Source organism: Euprymna scolopes, chromosome 26 (assembly GCF_053919585.1).
Source record: "Euprymna scolopes isolate OS-2025 chromosome 26, ASM5391958v1, whole genome shotgun sequence".
NCBI lineage: Eukaryota > Metazoa > Mollusca > Cephalopoda > Sepiida > Sepiolidae > Euprymna > Euprymna scolopes.
Genome location: NC_136507.1, coordinates 90,671,904 through 90,692,544, shown reverse-complemented (window position 1 = coordinate 90,692,544; position 20,641 = coordinate 90,671,904). Strand labels below are relative to the sequence as shown.

General features: G+C 30.3%; 1 long non-coding RNA gene across 1 annotated transcript in view; it reads left to right on the top strand.

Moving 5' to 3' along the window:
* The window catches only part of LOC145248257 (uncharacterized), a 104,919-nt gene extending 84,788 nt beyond the window's left edge, over positions 1-20,131 (top strand). Inside the window, exon 2 of the long non-coding RNA XR_013863350.1 lies at positions 18,424-20,131. This is a non-coding gene — a long non-coding RNA (uncharacterized LOC145248257). The remainder of the gene's footprint in view (positions 1-18,423) is intronic.
* Positions 20,132-20,641: the final 510 nt, after the last annotated feature.

Here is a 20,641-nt window from a genome sequence, read left to right as displayed (position 1 = left end):
CCTTAGGGAGTATGGAGCCACCCTTTAATTGCCATTGCTCCTAGGTCCACGCTGACCCGAAGTGGTAGTACATGTTAGGGTCCCAACTATGGGTTAAATAGAATACGACTTAAAAAACAAATATACTATATTACAAAATCGTTCTTCAAAATCACCAAATTCGGCATTAAATAACCTGAAAAGGGTTGATATGCCGTAAAACAAAACAACCAACCAACCAACGATTGAAACGAGCTATTTATTCGGAAATTGCTGCTATTCTACCAGAAATGATTTCTCAAGTTATTAAAAATTTTCGTAAACGTCTACAATCGTATGTTAGCAATGATGGGAAACATTTGGCTGATATATTTAGACTGTGTGAAATAAACTGACATTCTGCGTACATTTAAAAATTAAAAATTATTATTTTTTAATTGTTATTTAATTTAATTTATTTATTTATTAATAATAATAAATAAATTAATTAAATTAAATAACATAATATAATAAATTATTATTTTTACCAACAAATGTGTTAGATTATTTTGGAAAACTTGTATAGTTTCCCTTGTGTTCAATTACGCGGTTGTTAACGATACTGTACATTTTACAAAAAAATAATGACAAAATTAAATCTATTTTATTTATTTATCTGCGGACTATTGTCCTTATCTTATTTAGAGGTGTTGTTTAACGACGTTTCCACCAACTATTCCTCGAATCTTTGTCAGCTTGTTAACCGTGACGGAATAGGAATTCCTGTCGCAGTTAACAACCTGACGAATTCCAGAGGAATAGTTGGTCGAAACATCTTTAAACAGCAACTATAAAAAGATGAGGATAATAGTCCGCAAATAAATAAATAAATAAATCAAATATACACTATACTCATCACAAAAGAATTCCAATAATTAAATAAAATTAAATCTGCTTTGGTGTACTTTGGTTGCTATGGAAGTCAGTCATTTGCATATTTTGTTAATAATTGAAAATGAAATAAATTACTTCGTTTTACGTTCCATATATGAAAGGAATATAGTAACCGCTAAATTGCCGAATAGAAAATGAGTTTACTTCGTTAACCTTAAAAAATTGAAAGGAATATTGTAGCATTTAAACTGCCGAACAGAAAGTGAATTTATTTCGTTAATTATAAACATTTGAAAGGAATATTGTAGCATTTAAACTGCCGAACAGAAAGTGAATTTACTTCGTTAATTATAAACATTTGAAAGGAATATTGTAGCATTTAAACTGCCGAACAGAAAGTGAATTTACTTCGTTAATTATAAACATCTGAAAGGAATATTGTAACATTTAAATTGCCGAGCAGTATATTATTTCATTCACCTTCGAATTTTGAAATGATTATGACAGCATTTAAACTGCAGAATATGAATTTATTTTACTTTGTTATTCTTCGAAATTTGAAATGTTTATGGTGTTGAGTTTTTCCTACATTAAACACTCTTACCAGAATACCACATCCACTTTATGGCTTGATCTTACTTAGATGATCGTCAATTTGTTATTAAAAGGATCTTATTTACAAAAAAAAAAATATCGTGTGAATTGAAGTATTATTTACAAATTATATAAACATATTTGTATATAAATAGGCATACGAGGCATCAAAAACTTAAATAACTAATAATTGTGCATTTTGAAACATAGCTGCAAAGTAAATGTTGATTAGTGTAGGCTATATCTAGTTTTAAGCTTGTGAGATGAAAAAAATCGCTAGAAACTATGTGTGAAAAATCAGAAAACTTCGACTACGACAAATATACAATAAATAAATTTTTAATACGTACAGTAGACAAACAGATACGGGTGGCCATAGGATACAATTTTTTCAGGTTACGGTATAGAATACATCCGGTCCCTGGTTACGGTATTTGCCCCGTCTTTCAGTGTTATTTATATTGTTATTTGATCATATACATGTGTATGATATAATGGATTTTGTTACTAATTTTTTATATCGTATCCCGGGGATCTATTGTATTCCTCAATTGAAGCAACTTTCGAAGATTTAATACAATATTTTTCTAGTATATATCATACATATTTAAATTTCATAAGTATGATCAAGCATTTTCTAGTCATTCTTACGAATAAACATGATATATTTTGATAGTTTAGTAGAAGCGTACTTTGGGTTTTTTTTCTGCCTAATGGTATATAGAAGGGCTATGCTACGGTTCTATTTGATACAGTAATGTTACACGTTAAGACACGGGTATATATATATATATATATATATATATATATATATATATATATATATATATATATATATATATATATACTAGCATTTACGCCCGGCGTTGCCCGGGTGTTTGGAGGTGTATGTTGAGCAAAAAAAAATAAAAATAAAGAAAAAAAAAACGGTCAAGTTTTTTAACTTTGACCCCTATTATGACCCCTTAAGTTTTATTGTTTGGGGCTCAAATTAAGTTATTAAGTCTGATCCATGTCCAAGGAAACTATATCTAAAATTTCAAGTGTTTGGACCCAAAATTGTCGGAGGAGCTTGGTAGAGTTCTCAAAGGTCAAATCGTTAACTTTGATCCCTTAACAGCCAAATTTCTGGCCGAAAACCGATTACAAAGATGTTCCCAAATCCCAGTACCCAGTATATCAAATTTCGAGTCTGTAGACTTAAAATTGAGAGAGTTATTGCGTAGGAAAATGTACACAGACATACAGACACACAGACAGGTTCACTTTTATAGATAGATAGATAGATAGATAAATAGATAGATAGATAGATAGATAGATAGATAGATAGATAGATAGATTAAACAAAAATATATACGTACACATAAATATATATGGAAACAAGTTTGTGTTTCCTGTAAACTTTTTACGCAAATAATATGCAAGGTTAAATCATGTAGAATATCTGCATGAATATAATTACACGTAATAGTTAACTAAAGATGATCATCTCATCAGAAAACCGAAGAAACTAATAGGGAATTAATTAAAAGGAATGTTAAAAACAATATGCAAATTAGCTAGATCTTTTGCTAGTGAATGCAATTCCACAACCCATATATAAGAAAATTGTATTTTCTTTTTAAATAAATAGAAAAGAGGGTTTTTAATATGAATATCAATACACACAAAAGAAAAAGGAATTTATAGGAGCAGAGATAGATAGATAGATACTGAGTATTCCCTTATATTATATCTCTAAACTTATACTTTGGTTTCAATTTTCTTTCTCGAATATTTTCCAAAGTTTAGCCGACAAGCAAACGTAGATACTTATCTGAACTCACGTCTTGCTAACTTTTTTTTTCTCTGGGGGGAAGAGCATATTTTTGTAACTCCATGGAATAAGGAATCATTCACTTTTATTTTGTGTTCCTTGTTTTGAACAAAATAGTGTAAATGTAATCCTACAATATCTTCATGGCCGTTTCTACTTATATATTTACAAATATATATTTCTGTAGAAATATATTTTCCTATTATATATCCACCCTTATTTAAGAAGCTCAATGTAATTATAGAGCAATATAGAGAATATATGACAAAAAGTTATATTCCAAAATTCATGATGTTGACCATCTTATAATTTATTCCTTTAATTTCGTGGACTTATACAATTCTTGACAGTATCTGTTTCGTAGCGCAAAATCAATCACTTAATTATAATATCAACAAGTGAATCTATTATTCCATATATATATATATATATATATAGAGAGAGAGAGAGAGAGAGAAAGATAAAGAGATAGATAGATAGATGTGTATGTGTGGGTGTGGGTGTGTGTGTGTGTGTATGTGTGTTTGTGTATGCATGTATATATGTATATATATACATATATATTATGCATATATATATGCATGTATATATATGTGTGTATATATATGTGTATATACGTATGCATATATATACGTATACATGTATATGTAATAATATGTATATAAATATATATATATGTGTATATATGTATATATAAATATATGTATATGCAATTAAGTCATAAAAGATTAAATCTTTAACAAAGCATATAATGCTCAGAACAGCTCAACATTATTAAGAGGAACAATCTTAAATCTTAAATGAAAGGTGAGGAATAAAAAGTATATATATATATATATATATATATATATATATATATATATATATATATATATAACTTTATTATATCGTCAGAATTTTAACTTTTTCTTTATTATTCTGATAATTTTATAAAGTTATATATAACTTTTATTATTCATCTTTAATTTAATATGACATATATATCAGGTCGTTGACAAAGTAATGTCGTTTTTTGGCGGTCAACATTTATATATCAAACACGACATCATTTTTGCACAAACATAATATCGTGTGGATAAAACGGGGCATAATCAGTGTAGCTTAATCGCTATATATATTTTATAAATTAGTATATATACATATTTATGGGTGTATATATATGCATATATATATATATATATATATATAAAATTGACTTGCATTGTTTACATTAACTAATGTTTTAAAAGTGCTCAGTACGTGTGTAGATCATGTATTAGTAATAAATTAAAAAGTATTGTCTTGATTTTGTTAAAACAATATATATATATATATATATATACATATATATATATATATATATATATATATATATATATACATATATATATATATATATATATATATATATATGCCTGTGTGTGTGAATTTGTGTGTGAATAAGAATATATGTGGTTATGGTAGTATCTATCTGTATGGTTGCATTTCTGTGTGTGTCTCTCTTTCTCTCTCTCTCTCTCTCTCTCTATATATATATATATATATATATATATATATATATGTATATATATGTATATATATGTATGTAAATATATGTATGTATGTATATATATATGTATGTATATATATACATATGTATGTATGTATATATATATATGCATATATATGTATGCATATATACATATATATATATATCAAGAGAGAAAGAGAAAGAGCGAGGGATCAAAAGAGAGTTGCTTCTGAATATATAAATATATGCGGTTTTGTGTATGTCTTCATATATATATATATATATATATATATATATATATATATATATATATAAAAATATATATATATATAAATATATATATAAATATATATATATATATAAATATATATATATAAATATATATATAAATATATATATATAAATATATATATATATATAACTATATATATATATATAAATATATATATATATAAATATATATATATATAAATATATATATATAAATATATATAAATATATATATATAAATATATATATATATATAAATATATATATAAATATATATTTATAAATATATATATATATATATATATATATATTGAGCAATTAACAATGAAAAATCAACAAATAATAAATTATAAAATGTTAGGAAATACATTTTTTTTTTTAATTTTAAGTCTTTATTCATTTGTGCTCAATTTTATTTAATAAAAATATAGCAGCACTGATCATAATTTCTAAGGTATGACACTGAGCGTCACGGGCCCGGGAATTGGGTAGTGGTATTATGTCGTTTAAATTCTTTTAATTTAATGTATAATAAAAGAAAATAATTTTCGCGAGCTATTGCTCAAATATTAATTCCGAAACCGAACCAACTTAAGACATAAGAATTGTCTACATAGAATAGGCTTATATATATGTATATATATATATATATAAACAGTAGATGTATGTATGTGTGTGTTTGTGTAAGAATCTTTAACCGATAAACTCTTAAACTACTTATCATCTAACACTGAAATTAACAGAAAACAGTAATTATACACCAAGGATGTTTTATAACGAGTAACATCTTTGTTTGGATGGATGTATAAAACGTATGTAAATAAGTCGGCAACTTAAATGCAAAATGTTCATTTCAACTTGCGGACATATTTCTGTTACTTTTGCGCAAGCGCAGATTTGTAGCTTCAAGTGGTTTCAGATTACAAACTTTTTTCTCAGTCCGTCGATAGCTTAAACGGTAGGGAACGCGGCTGATGTACTAAATGTTTTGGTTTCGACTCTATTTGATGACAGCAATTGTACTTTTAAAATCAGGACTATATATATATATATATCTATATATATATATATATATATATATATATATATATACATATATATACATATACATATATATATACATATATATATATATATATATATATATACATACTTCGGATTTTATCATACAATTTGGATGTGAATTTTTATATCCTTTTCATTAACTTCCCTTACTCTATGATATTTAAATACTTAAACAACTTTTAATTGTAATTTTCCATGTCTCACTGACTTTAGCAAATAAGGTGTAAACCATTATCACTATTTGCTAATATTTTCTCCTCTAAAGAGATGGTAGGCATCGAAATCCTATAGGATAAGGAGTTAAACTATGTCCGATGTATTCTTTGTCTTACATAGAATAATAAAAAGTCTTTTGATTTGAAATTCAAAAATTTCACTTTATAAATGCAAATGTACGCTTACATATGTTATTTTGATTAATGCAGACTTCGTATTTATTATTATATTTTATTGGGCCCAATATATAGTACTGATTTAAAAAGTTAAAAAAGAAAAAAAAATCACTCGTGTGCCATCGCCGGGAATCGAAACCAAAACATCAGCTTACGATTTATTTCATAAATAAAATGCCACTAGAACGTACGTCTAGACTCTTAATTTCAATTTCGATAAAATCCATTCCATAAATTTTTATTCTTATAAATGTCCAAAACCTGAAGATCAAACTTAAACTTTATGATGTTTGGGTAAGAAATTAAAACACTGAAATCTTGCTTACTTGATGACCGATCACTATTGATTAAATTCCATGCTAAGCTTAAATGATTGATTACGATGCACCCCGCAGATGTTATTTAGAAAATATTTATTCATTAACGCTGAATTCGTGATGTTAAAATTCTAGAAAAATCGAGGGTATCGATTTCAACCATTTTTCTCTACATTTGCAGAAAAAACAACAAACAAAAAAACTAACAAAAGTAAATATAGTCTACATTACGGCTAGTAGCTGAGTCTCAAGCAGTATTAATCATCAGTTTATTAGTTGAATATATACACATATGAAACTTTTATAGAAATATTAGTGAAAGTACCCGTCTACGTTGAATTTCTATACTTTTTATTGAATTTTGTCATCAAGATCAGAATTTAGAAATATATATTAAATATTTGAAATTTTTCTTATCCATTTTTAATATAAAATAACCATGTATATGATTATTAAAGATATCGATTAAGAAATAATGGAACCCCATTATAAAAAAAATGTCTAATTATGAGATATTAAGGAAAACGTAATTATACATATGGTCACTGATCAAATTCAAATTATGCGTCTTTTTAACGTATTTGAATAAATTTGATGCCAGGATGTAAAATTAAAATCGTGGTAAAAATTTTGTATTAAATACTAATGCGATATAATTCCTAGAAATCTCTGTGCGTTGAACGGATACGGTAATAATTACTTCGTAACACCTGATAATAACAAAGGCCAGTAGGAATTGAAGTCAGATCGACAAAATAGTTTCAGAGAAAAATAGAATAGACAGACACACTAACAGAAATGAAATAATATGTATATATATATATATATGCGTGTGTGTGTGTGTGTGTGTGTAATGAAGTGTTCAATGATTATTTTTTCCCGCGTGTATGTGCTAAATAATAATTTTATGATTTTAAATCTCTGTCTTTAAAATACGTTTTTCTGTGTGGGTGAGTTGGTTCCCTTTCAATTCCGAAACAGTTTAGCGGATTTATGTTTTTTTTTTTTGGGGGGGGGTGCTTTAAAAAATGTACTTTATGTGTCTGGGAGTGTTCTTATCCAAGTTTTCTATCGGAATGTCTCCTATAAGTACAAAAGATCAATAATCGAAAAACTCCGATTAAAAAATGACCAAAGTCAACGGTCTTATACAGCCGAACATCGCAAATAAATGTTAGAAGTTTTATCACCGCACAAGCAAAAGGGTTCGCAATAAAAAACAACAGCAAGATTTTTTATATAAGGAGGGGGAGGGGCGTTTGAAATGAAAGATTCTGCTTCCAGCAAAAATTACACATGATACTTTAATTTTACTTTTTAAACTTTCATTCAAGCCATTATATGAAATATTTTTTTAAGTCAACGGTGGGATCTGTACAATGTATTGTAAGCTATATGACTGCAGAAAGGTGTGTGAAGCTTCCTTCTGATGCACCGGGTTCGGTCCCGGTCTAGAGCAGGCAATGAACTGATTTGATTGAAAAATGGACACTTTCACCGATTTCGATGACAATAAAAGTGCGGAACATTTGTTGATCGTCATTATACCCTGGGTAACGTCGGGTATCCCTTCTACCAAGTAGATAAAAAAAAACTTCGTTTTGATTCGTTAAACCTATTTGTCGTTTTCCAGCTGTATGTGAGAAACTCAGCATCAATATATATTTTTAAACAAACATCATCGCGCTAACTGCTAATTTCACATAAGACCTCATATCACGAATCGTATTTAGCCTCTTTCTCCATAATAAAACGACTAAATGCGAATTTATTTGATTATTCCGACCAGCTAGATATCCCCGCCTACTGCTAATATATATATATATATATATATATATATATATATATATATATATATATATATATAAACTACTTAATTTACTCACATAAAATTACTATACGAATGTATAGATTTATGCGTAAACTTCAAGTATTTACTTCAAAAGTGCTCAATACGTAGGTAGAGCTAGTTAGTAAGTTATTAAATGTATATGCCGATTAAGCTACACTGAATATTCCGCGTTTCATCCACTATAGGATTCTTCAGACTTATGCCTGAAGAATCCTAGAGCGGAATATTCAGTGTAGCTTAGTTGCCATATACATTTTATAACTTACTATATATATATATATATATATATATATATATATATATATATATATATATATATATATATATGGCTACTTCATTTAATCACATAAATTAATATATGAAAATATAATTTCCAGTATTTACTTCAAAAGTGCACAATAAATAGGTACTATATATATATATATATATATATATATAAATATATTTGTAGTCATCGACATACAGTCCTGTTTCGTTGTATCACAACACATCAGTGCCGCTAGACTAGCATCTCTCCCAAGCCAAGAATTGAACCTAGAACCGTCGTGTTGATGGTCGGCGGTTTCCCCACTCCACCATAGAATTGACGCCCGTAAATAACTCGTCGGAATGTTTATTTAAATAGACACCCGCCACCACTTTTATAGTGCTCAAATCGTCTGTTCGTAAACAAACAAACAACGAGCTTCGTATTTTCAGCCAATTAAGTAGCGGGTGAGATTATTTACGACAGTGCTCTACCCAAAGAGGGGGGCTTTTTTAATATATATATATATATATATATATATATATATATATATATATATATACACATATGTATATATAGAAATTCATATACATATATCTATCTATCTATCTCTCTCTCTCTCTCTCTCTATATATATATATATATATATATATATATATATATATATATATATATATATATATATATATAGCAAGTAGCTCTGTGTGGGTTTAAGGTCAGTGTGAGAGAACCCTAGCAGAGTACACGTTTTATTGTTTTCATTCTATATAATAGCTTTCTAGCATGTTTTTTTAATGATCTCACTTCGCCTTTTTACGTGTATTTTTAATGGTAATCCTCTATCCAATAAAACACGTACAAGACGTACTATGAGGAAAATCCAAGCGTTTGGATTGAAATCAAAATACTTATAAAGATATATAAAATTACATCAAAAATTATGAGAGTAAATTAATTCCATCTCGTGGTTTTTGAAATGATAACCAATGTCACACCCACACACAGACACACACATACACACATGCATACATACATATATACATACATATATGTGTATATATATATATATATATATATATATATATATATATATATGTATTAGTTTGCATGTATTAAATAATGATTTTCAATTCTATGTGAGTTGTTCTGGTATTAGGGTGTGTCCAATTCGTTTGTTTAGTAAATTAATCGTTAAAACGGGCTTCCTGTGTTAGGAGGTTTGATATTCTGAGTTATTTTAAAGATGGCGCTGATAGCAAATAATTTGAAATAAAATACTTAGCCTAATACTCTAAAAATCTTAACTGATATTTTTTTTAGTGGTGGTCGAGAATCATATAGATACCAGGAGTGGAATGAAAAAAAGCTAAAAGATAAAATTAAAAGTAATATGTCGTACCTTAATCGGCTCGTATTCGGTAATCCGGCCCCCTAGAGTCCAGCAAGCAGTTGACCTGCCGATATTGTACGGCCAGACCATAGAACTAAAGATCAATCGACTGGACAACTTAACAAAACTACTTCTTGAACTTCGTAGTCGGTCAATTTTATCTCTCGCAAAACCTACTTTATCGTTAGATATTAACTAAAAAAGATCTTTATTTTATTCTTTCTTTACCTCCTCGCTATCAACGGTTTCACTTGTCTTTTATTGAACCTTACGAGTTATCTCCCTTTTGCGTTTTTACTGAATGAACGTGTTCAGATGAACTGAGAAAGGTCTTCTTGTTTCAGTCGAGACATTAAAAAAATGATCTTGAAGAATATATGCATTATTTTTTTCCGTCTTCTTTTTTCCTCTACTCTGTATACAGTAATATACAGTTTAAGCATTGATGTGTTAACTGTGTATACGTATGTGTGTGTGTGTGTGTGTGTTTGGATACGTGCCAGATAGCGTGTGCGAATCAATGTGTGTCTGTATGTGTACGCGTGCTTCTTACAATGTACAGTTTAAGCATTGATGTATTAGCTGTATATACGTATGTGTCTACGTGTGTGTGTATTTGGATACGTATGTGTGTGTGTGTGTGTGTGGGTGTGTGTGTGTGTGTGTGTGTGTGTGTGTGTGTGTGTGTGTGTGTGTGTGTGCGTGCGTACGCAGGCGTCTTACAATGTCTACGTCTCTTATGAGAGATGACTGAAGAAATAAACATGCCCGTTGTACGGACTGCTGGTTCGGAAGGATTCTAAAGAAGACAAGGCCTTCTGTTCATTGGTCAGAAGCAAATAAAAACATGTGAAAAAACGAATCCGACGGTTCTCATAGATCCGATTCTACTCAAGTTCCTGTCGCGATCTTGCTTACAGCAACAAAGTAAGCAAGTCCAAGAATGAAAATAAATATTTAAAAAATGTCTTATTAATTATTATCTTTTGATTAAAAAAAAAATCTAGCAATTCCATGCTTCGTTAAAGACATGCATCATTGTTAAAATTTTATATGTTATAAGTTTTGACTATAAGTAATTTGAAATATTGAATTATTCTGAAAAACACCATCAAAACAGTGTTTCATGCGTCGTCCACTGTATACCCATTATGAATAAATGCACACACATATATCTAATATATAAACGGTTATATGTTTGTCTGTCTGTCTAGCTTCAAACTCTATCTCCCCCGAAACTAAAAGTGTCAGAGCGGCGCTAGAGGCTTCAAATGTTGGATGTATTTACGGACCGTTCTTTTATAGGTCTTTATCCATTTACAATAGTTTTTAAGAGGCAAAAAATGGTTCAAAATTAAAAAAATAGTTTATTTTTAATCGGTTTATATGCGTGTCACGTTAGTGCAGTTGTAAAGTCACTAGTTTTGAATATAACAACTTCGGTTTCGATTCTAGCTGATGGCAGCTAAACACGTGTTTTTACTTTTGACATCACGACTCCATAATAAAAGCCAGTGTATATATATATATATATATATATATATATATATATATATATATATATATATATATATATATGGTTGCCTATATGAAAAACTGATTACATATAATGATATAAGATGTATCGAGACACAGGAATGAATATGTTTGATCTGGCAAAACAGCGGTTCATTAAAATTGTGGGGTTTGCGTTCGTGCCTGGTCAACAAAGTAAGGAAATAAAACATTTAAAATTAAAAAAAAACGTTTACAAGTATTCCTGATATAGATGTACATAATAATACTTTGATAAGTATGTGTGAACTTAAATAGGGATGGTATAATAAAATTGTGGGGTCTGTGTTCGCGCCTGGCCTCCATATAATTGAAATAGGGACACAGTTTAATAAGGATGTTGTATATCTATCTGTGTAAGTATATTTGATAATTATGTTTCTGTTTGAAGAAATATGGTATGATAAAATTATGGGGTGTTCGTTCGCACCTGACCTCCCTAGAATGGAAATATGTCACAAAGTTTAACAAGGTTTTTTAATATATATCCGCAGAATATTGTGATAAGTATTTCAGTGTAAACAAGTATGGTATAATAAATTATGGGGTTTATCTATTTTATTTTTACTTTCATCATATTTGGCTTTTGGTTTTGATACCCCCAAATTCAATCCAAATTTACAACCCTTCCTTTTCATAACCTAACATATTTTCATAAATCAGAGTCCATTTTCTGTAGGCTGTTTTTGAACCCAGTCAACGACGGGTACTTTTGCTAGCATATATATATATATATATATATGTGTGTGTGTGTGTGTGTGTGTGTGTGTGTGTGTGTGTGTGTGCGTGTGTGTGTGTGCGTGTGTTTCGATAAAATGTACTTTTTCGACTATATTTCACCTTTCTGTATACCAATATCTTTAGTTTAGAAGTTCAATGTAAGTTAAAAATAACAAGAAAACATGTAAAGAGAATAAAAGTATAACTACATTCAAGTTCCAAACATTTATTTTTCTCACCTTACAAATCTTTCAGCATTTAAAAATTTCGACACATTTTTTACAGATCTGTTTCGTTATGCATGAAACAAAAATGATTATGTTAATATAAATAGAAATGATTTTCTAAGAAAGAAATATTCATGATAATATAATGTCGGTAAAAAGAATTCCATAGAAGATTCAGCATTGCTTATATCTAAGGTAGACACTTTACACTATATATATATATATATATATATATATTGTAAAGTGTCTACCAAAGATATATATATATATATATATATATATATATATATATATATATATATTGATCCTCGCGCGAAAGAGTAGGACACAAAATGTTTTAAATAATAATAAAATAACAATAACAAAGACTTTCGCTGGTAGGGACTACTATTGACCGTAACCAGTTATACAGTCTTTTTGAAATTTTCATGTCTATTTTTCTCGTTATGTACTGAATATCTGATAATGAAACCTATAAGAAATATGTTGCTTATTAAATTTTAAAGATTTTCTATTCTGAAAGAAGTTTTAAAAATATAATGTAAAAAAAGTTATTTTAAAGTTTTTGTTAAAAAAAAAATTAAGATTTTCTCATTATTCAGACCTGTATTACAAAGAGGTGGTTGCAAAAATGAGTTTTGGTGTGAGGAGAAATACAAACTAAAACAGAGAGAATATTCAGACTTGTAATAATACAAAGAGGGGGGTTGCAAAAATGAGTTGTGGTGTGGGGAAAATACAAACTTAAATAGAGAGAAGGAGTGTTTTAAAATATAATATTAAAAAGATAAGATACAAGTTAGAAAAGCATTTGATCCAAGGCATGAAAATTGTTAAACAAAATGTTTTTATTATAGACTTTAAAAATAAAGGTATGAGATTCAATTTGACATTTATTTATCTTCAAAGTACGCTTTTATAAATTTTACAAAGTAAAGTATAAAAATTTAATTTAAATTGAATCAAAAAATTACCTTGGATTTATTTTATGTAATGTACATTTTGTTTCAATTTAAAAACATCATCTTTCATCTAGCAATTAATGATATAGATATAAAATTTTCAATTATTATTTTCAAAAGTGCAACAGAATGTACATTACATAAAATAAATCCAAGGTAATTTTTGATTCAATTTAAATTAAATTTTCATACCTTACTTTACAAAATTTACAAAAGTGCATTTTGAAGATAAATAAATTTCAAATTGAATCTTGTACCTTTAATTTTAAAGCCTATAGTAAAAACATTTTGTTTAACAATTTTCATGCCTTGGATGAAATGTTTTCTAACTTATATATATATATATATATATATATATATATATATATATATATATATATATATATATATATATTGTATCCACATGTATTCCCTTTATATATATATATATATATATATATATATATATATATATATATATATATATATGAATAACATATCAGCACGAAAAATATATAAAAAAAAGTCGTTAAAAAAATGTTTCTTTCAAAAGCACATTATTTTCGACCGATACTTCGCACTGAGGCAGACAGAAGGATCAGTCGAAAATAATGAAAGAAACATTTCGTTCTATTTTCAAAAGATTTATTTATTCCTACTCGTCAACACATGGGAAATAAATACAGAAAAGATATAAACATTTATATATGTTTCGTATTGATTTTTTATTCATATATATATATATATATATATATATGCATATATATATGCATATATATGTATATATGCATATATATATATGTATATATATATATATATATATATATATATATATATATATATGCTCTCTCTCGTTTGGGTTGCGTATATTGGATAGTATTAATAGTATTAAAGAAACTGCCATATAAAACGATGCGCTTTGTGTAAACAACTGGAGCTTAGTTATTTTGACAATGTTTGGAAATTGATAATTCACATACCTATCCAAGCAACAGCATAATAGCGTAACGGTTAGAAGCATCGACTGTCTTCTAGGCGGTTGATTTAAAACTTAGATTGAGCTAGTGCCTTGTCTAGCCCCGCTGATAAGCTGTTATAAAGCGAAGCAGTAGTATATGTAAATGACTATATGCACATATATATATATATATATATATAGTTTACACAATTGCATAATCATCATAAGCAATGCTGTTTGTATTTAATTATTTAAAATCACAAAAATACCCCCCAAAATAATTTTTAGAAGTACTGAAACGAAAAAAAAATCTATTCAAGTAAATGAATTTCTTATTATTTAGATTAATATGGCTACTGTTATCATCTTGACTCTCATTTTCACGTATCGGTAGATGCCATCACCGACCTTCTTCATATGCATCTTTTACACACACACACACACACACACACACACACATATATATATATATATATATATATATATATATAGTAAGTTATAAAATCTATATGGCGATTAAGCTACACTGAATATTAGCTTAATCGCCATATACATTTTATAACTTACTAACTAGCTCTACCTATGTATTGAGCACTTTTGAAGTAAATACTTAAAGTTTACGCATAAATCGTTACTTTCGTATATTACTTTTATGTGAGTAGGTAGTTATATATATATATATATATATATATATATATATATATATATATATTGTGTGTAGTTATAATATATAAAGCATCCTACACTAGTGCAGTAAATAAATGGTTCAACAAAAACATTCTAGGAAGGATATATATATATATATATATATATATATATATATATATATATATATATATATATATATATAAATGATCTCATCAGGCAAGAAGAGCATCTTCAAGTTTAGAGGAGAAAAAATATGACTTTGCTATGATTGGCGTGGCACATTATCCGAAATGCTTCACGCCAGTCATATTTTCTCTCCTCTAAATTTGAAAATAATCTTTACCCCCTTTCAATTTTTGAATTTTTAAATCTTCTTGCGTGATAAGATCATTTATTATCGAAAAGGTCTGAACATCGTAGCAAAATTTGTACTGTATTTACATAAATAATAATAATAATAATAATAATAATAATATATATATATATATATATATATATATGTGTGTGTGTGTGTGTGTGTGTGTAATCAATGCTTCTGAAACGGCTTGATCACTAACTTTTTCGGTTTCGATTGCAATTCGATTCTACATATATAAGAACCAGGTACGTCCAAGGATGGAGTACTGTTGCCACTTCTGGGCATGAGCTTCAAGGAAGAGCTCATCCTGCCTTTACAAAGTCCAAAATAAACTTCGTAGTCCAGTGGGAGATGCCCTTTTCTCTTCCTTGCAACCTCTTTCTCACAGAAGAGACGTGCGAGCCTGTTTCTGCTTTATCGTTATATCATAGCAAGTGCTCGTCTGAGCTCCAATCTATGGTACTCCCTCGCCAAACTTTTACAAGAAATGCTCATCTAACTGAAAACACTATCAATAATCTTCCCCACTCTTTATCCGTGTCTAAACCTAAACGCAAATTCCATGAACAAAGCTTTTTTTTCTTAGAACTGCACACCTGTGGGAATCTCTACCATTTGCCTGCTTTCCGGCTGACTATAATATGGTCGTCTTCAAGTCCAACGCAAACAAGTTCTTGATGAGCCGTTCCCCTTAAGTAATCGAATTTACCCAATTTCCCCTACTAACAATTACTACGTCACTGTCACATTGACCACTGTACACTTATTAACCCTTAGCCTTGAGTGGTCTCTAGGCCTGTATAAATCGTGACTCCTATGTAAAAAAACAAAAGTTGATAGCGCGCAATGCAAATTTTATCTTTTGAAGTCAATACAGGCTTAGACGATAAAATAGTCACGCTAGAAAAGAGGTCAGGATTCCATTTCAATTTAATAAAAAAAAACAGATTTTTGTTAGAGACCATCTATTAGTTGGCCAGTTGTGTACAAATCCAAGCGTGATACGAATTTTCTACTTTTTTCTCTTTTTATTTTTCTTCCTTTGAAGATTGTAATGCTGGGTATGGGGCAGCCAAACCAGCTGCCAACATTGCCCCGCTTTTTTATTGAAACCAACCGAGAGCTCTTTTTAGTATCCTCGCTGTTCCCTTAAGTGCAATTGTCTGAATCTCTTTTGCACTTGGTTCACCAGGAATATTAGTTAGGTAGGACTTCATGTCTGGAATTGACACAATGTTCAATAAGCGAGATCGGATATGCGCCGTTGTACAACTCATGCTCTCTATCGATCCAAGTTATTGGTACAATATAACCAATGCCAGCACCCTTAAAATGCATCGCTGGATTCCCACCAATAACAGCGACGTGCCCAGAGTAATCAAAAAGTTTTCGGCCACGGTTATGGTGTGGTTGCAAGTGAGGGCCACATCATGCTACCTCACATCTTCGAAGTCGGCTTGAAAGTAAACACTAAAGTGTATCTGGGTGTGCTGAAGTGTGTGATGGTCCCTAGGTGTAATCAAGTGACCGCTAGTAGACCCTTGGTGCGGCAGCAGGACTCGGCGCCGGCCCAAAAGTCAAATAAAACCAAGGTTTGGCTTCAGAAGGAGAGCTACGACTTTGTACTCTTATCTCACTGGCCCCTCTCCCCCGACCTGGATGCGCTGGATTACTTTGTTTGGTCATACGTCAGCAACATCACCAACAAGACCTTCCACAACACCAAAGCTAGCCGAGTATTCCCCGGGTATTCGCCGGCGCTTGTGGAAAAGACATGATCCTAGTTCTCACTCGTATCGAGGCGGTGATTGAAACTGAAGGCCGCTATATTGAATAGATGTCAGCTTTTTTACATAATTAAGTTATAAGACTTGATTTTTTCAATAAAAGTTTAAACATAAAGCTGTAACGTTGTTTTTTAAGGCGACGCTTTTATCGTTCCACTCCGTACTATGTATAAGGTATAATATTATATTCAATAAGTAATTGGTTCTGTAAAAACAAATACAGCATCTGCATGATTTTAACTATATTTAAGAGTATTTTACGACCAAGCAAAGCCGGGCGTCCCGTCTTAGTAATCTGTAAAAATATATAAAAACCATTGATTGGTAACGGCGGTCATGTAGGTTACGAGACAAGCTGCCAGCCTGGATCTTCTAAGTTCGAATCCAGTTCCTTCGACAAAAATCGCTTTCACATGGCAATTTTCTCGTTGTCCCATCCTGTTAATACCCGGTGTATTTCTAGAAAGAATTTTTACTGCAAAGATATCCAGGAAACGATGTCAACAATAGAATCTTCGGATCTATACGATATGATGGTGGTTTGAATTATTCGGACTATTGTACTTATCTTGACTCTTATTTTCACATTGTTTTAGCCTATGTAAGCCCTGGCCTTTTGCAAGTGTTTCCTGTCGAACCCGATAATTTATCTGCCGCACTTAGAAATTCGCATGGAATTTCGAACGGAACTTTTTATATAATCTACTACAGCAGCATGCTCTTGTTCCATCAGCCATGACCGAGTAGAAGTCCTTAGCAATTCGCAATTGTATTTTGAGTGTCGCCTGCACTAAGAATTGAACCTTCAATCCCCAGAAGAGTATCACTTAAAGTTGAAGTACGAAGTACTTTATCCGTTACGTCACGCTTCTTAAATAATACGAATTATTAATCCTCATCTCGAAAATTGAGAAACATTTAAATTGATTTTGTTTTTATTTTTCAGATCGGTAACAATGCTGGAAAGCCAAAAAGATCGACTTCAATCTGTACTGTTGGATAAAAGAACCTGGAGATGGTGCGAACAAACGAATTCCAGATTAGCAGAGAACAAAGAAAATATCATGTTGGACTTTGACATATATAATGACCGCTGATGGAACAAAGAAAATGTCAGGCCGGACTTGTACACATATATTGTCCTCAGATTGAATAAAAGAAGAATTTCCAAATAAAAATAAGAGGTCCGGCAAGCACAAAGGACAAAGAGTAAGAGAGACAAAGAGAGGCGCACGATCGTTACGTCGTTCGCTCGTCAACTCCGAACCTGACATTTCACTACTCTTACTTGATAGGTTTAGAGACCATTGAGACGCAAAATAAGAATAAAATAAAAAACATTTTTCTAATGAAACTGTCTTTGTGTTTGGTTGTCCCTCCGTCGGTCCGTCGACATGTCGTCGTTCTGTCCGTAACACTTTGTGCTTGGCCTTTTTGGTTAAGATCAAAGGTTTGTCGGTAATAGATGCTGTTCTTAGCTTTTCAAGCTTTTCTTGGCCTTTTGGCCAAGATAAAAGTATAGTAACTGCCCGGCAGATACTGCAAGCAAAGACCGTATGTGGGGGGCAACCCCACATATAAGACCTTGGTCAATGTAGGGGCAACCCTTCATACCAATTGTCACTATTCAGCTCCCCTACTCCCGGGGGAGTTGGCCCCCATTTCCCCTTAACTCCTTACATTAAAATCGGCCTTGTGCCTATTTTGCTCGGTGGGGGAGCAAATAAATACTCTTTTCTTAGCCTTTTGGCCGAGATCAAAGTGTATTATCTCTTCTGGAAGATACAGCAAGCAAAGACCATATGTGGGGGCAATCCCACAGATAAGACCTTGGTCAATGTAGGGGCAACGCTTCATGCCAATTGTCACTATCCAGCTCCCCTACTCCCCGGGGAGTTGGTCCCCATTTCTTCTTCACTACTCACATTAAAAATCGGCCTAGTGCCTAATTTGCTCGGTGGGGGGGGAGCAAATAAATACAGCTTTACTTGGCCTTTTGACCAAGATTAATGTCTAGTATTTGTTCTTACTGCATGCTGTACTTATGTTTGTAACTTTGTGATATAAAGTGGGGGATCACTTTTCTGTATTAATTTAATGTAAAATGATCACCCACTTTACAACCAGTCAGTCTCAAAGCCATTTAAGTCATTCTCCAGATCATTCAAATTGTTTTTGAAGGATTCCAGTTATTTTTTCAGCATTCAAGTCATTCTTAAGGAGATTCAATTCATCCTTAAGTACATTAAAGGCATTCTTAGTCATTTACTTTTTATTTATTTAAGTAATTTCAGTCCATTTTCCGGTCATTTTAGTTTATTTTTAAGAATTTCATGTCAATCCTACATTCACGCATTCATTCATTACACGAGATCACGCGACTAATGGCCATCGGCCTTGTTTTTAACAAAATGGAACGTGCGTAGGAACACTACTTCTATATGTAAACCATGAGCACGATCATTCTACTGCAATCACCTCCAGCATCAACAATAAATATCTACTTGAGTTACAAAAGTAATAGCGCTATAAACTATGCATCTCTCTGACAACGTTTAAACAAACTCATACTAACGAAGTACAACTCGAACATATGACCCAATAATAACTGCCAACATTATTATCATAATAAAAAAATATTGCTACGTCTTCAACGGCTGTTTATCGTTTTTCCCCTACTTCGTGTTTGGTAATACGCATGTGGTGCAATGCTTGTTACTGTGTTTATTTTTTATGAAATTGCTTCAAAAATTTTTATAATCTGTATTTTTTGTTTTATTGTTTTTACAGAGTTTTTGAGTTTTATCAACAAGGGTCCGTTAAATATAAAACAAAAGCTAGCCGAATCCGTAAATATTTTACGGTTGTATCCATCGTCTGTGATATCATTTTGTGATTAAAATAGTTTAATTTTGTTTGCGTAGATCTTCGATAACATTGCACCATTATTGTCCGAACTTGAACGTACTCATCAATTACTCTGATTAAAGAATTGTCGGACTATATTTGAGTATTGAAGTCTATCTTTTAAGCGTTTGTAGAGTTTACGGCATGATTCCATTCTATGTTCGTTGGTTTTGTTTTACGGCATATCAACCCTTTTCTAAGTTATTAATGCCGAATCCAGCGATTTTGAAAAAAAAGTTTTTAATAATTTTATTTTC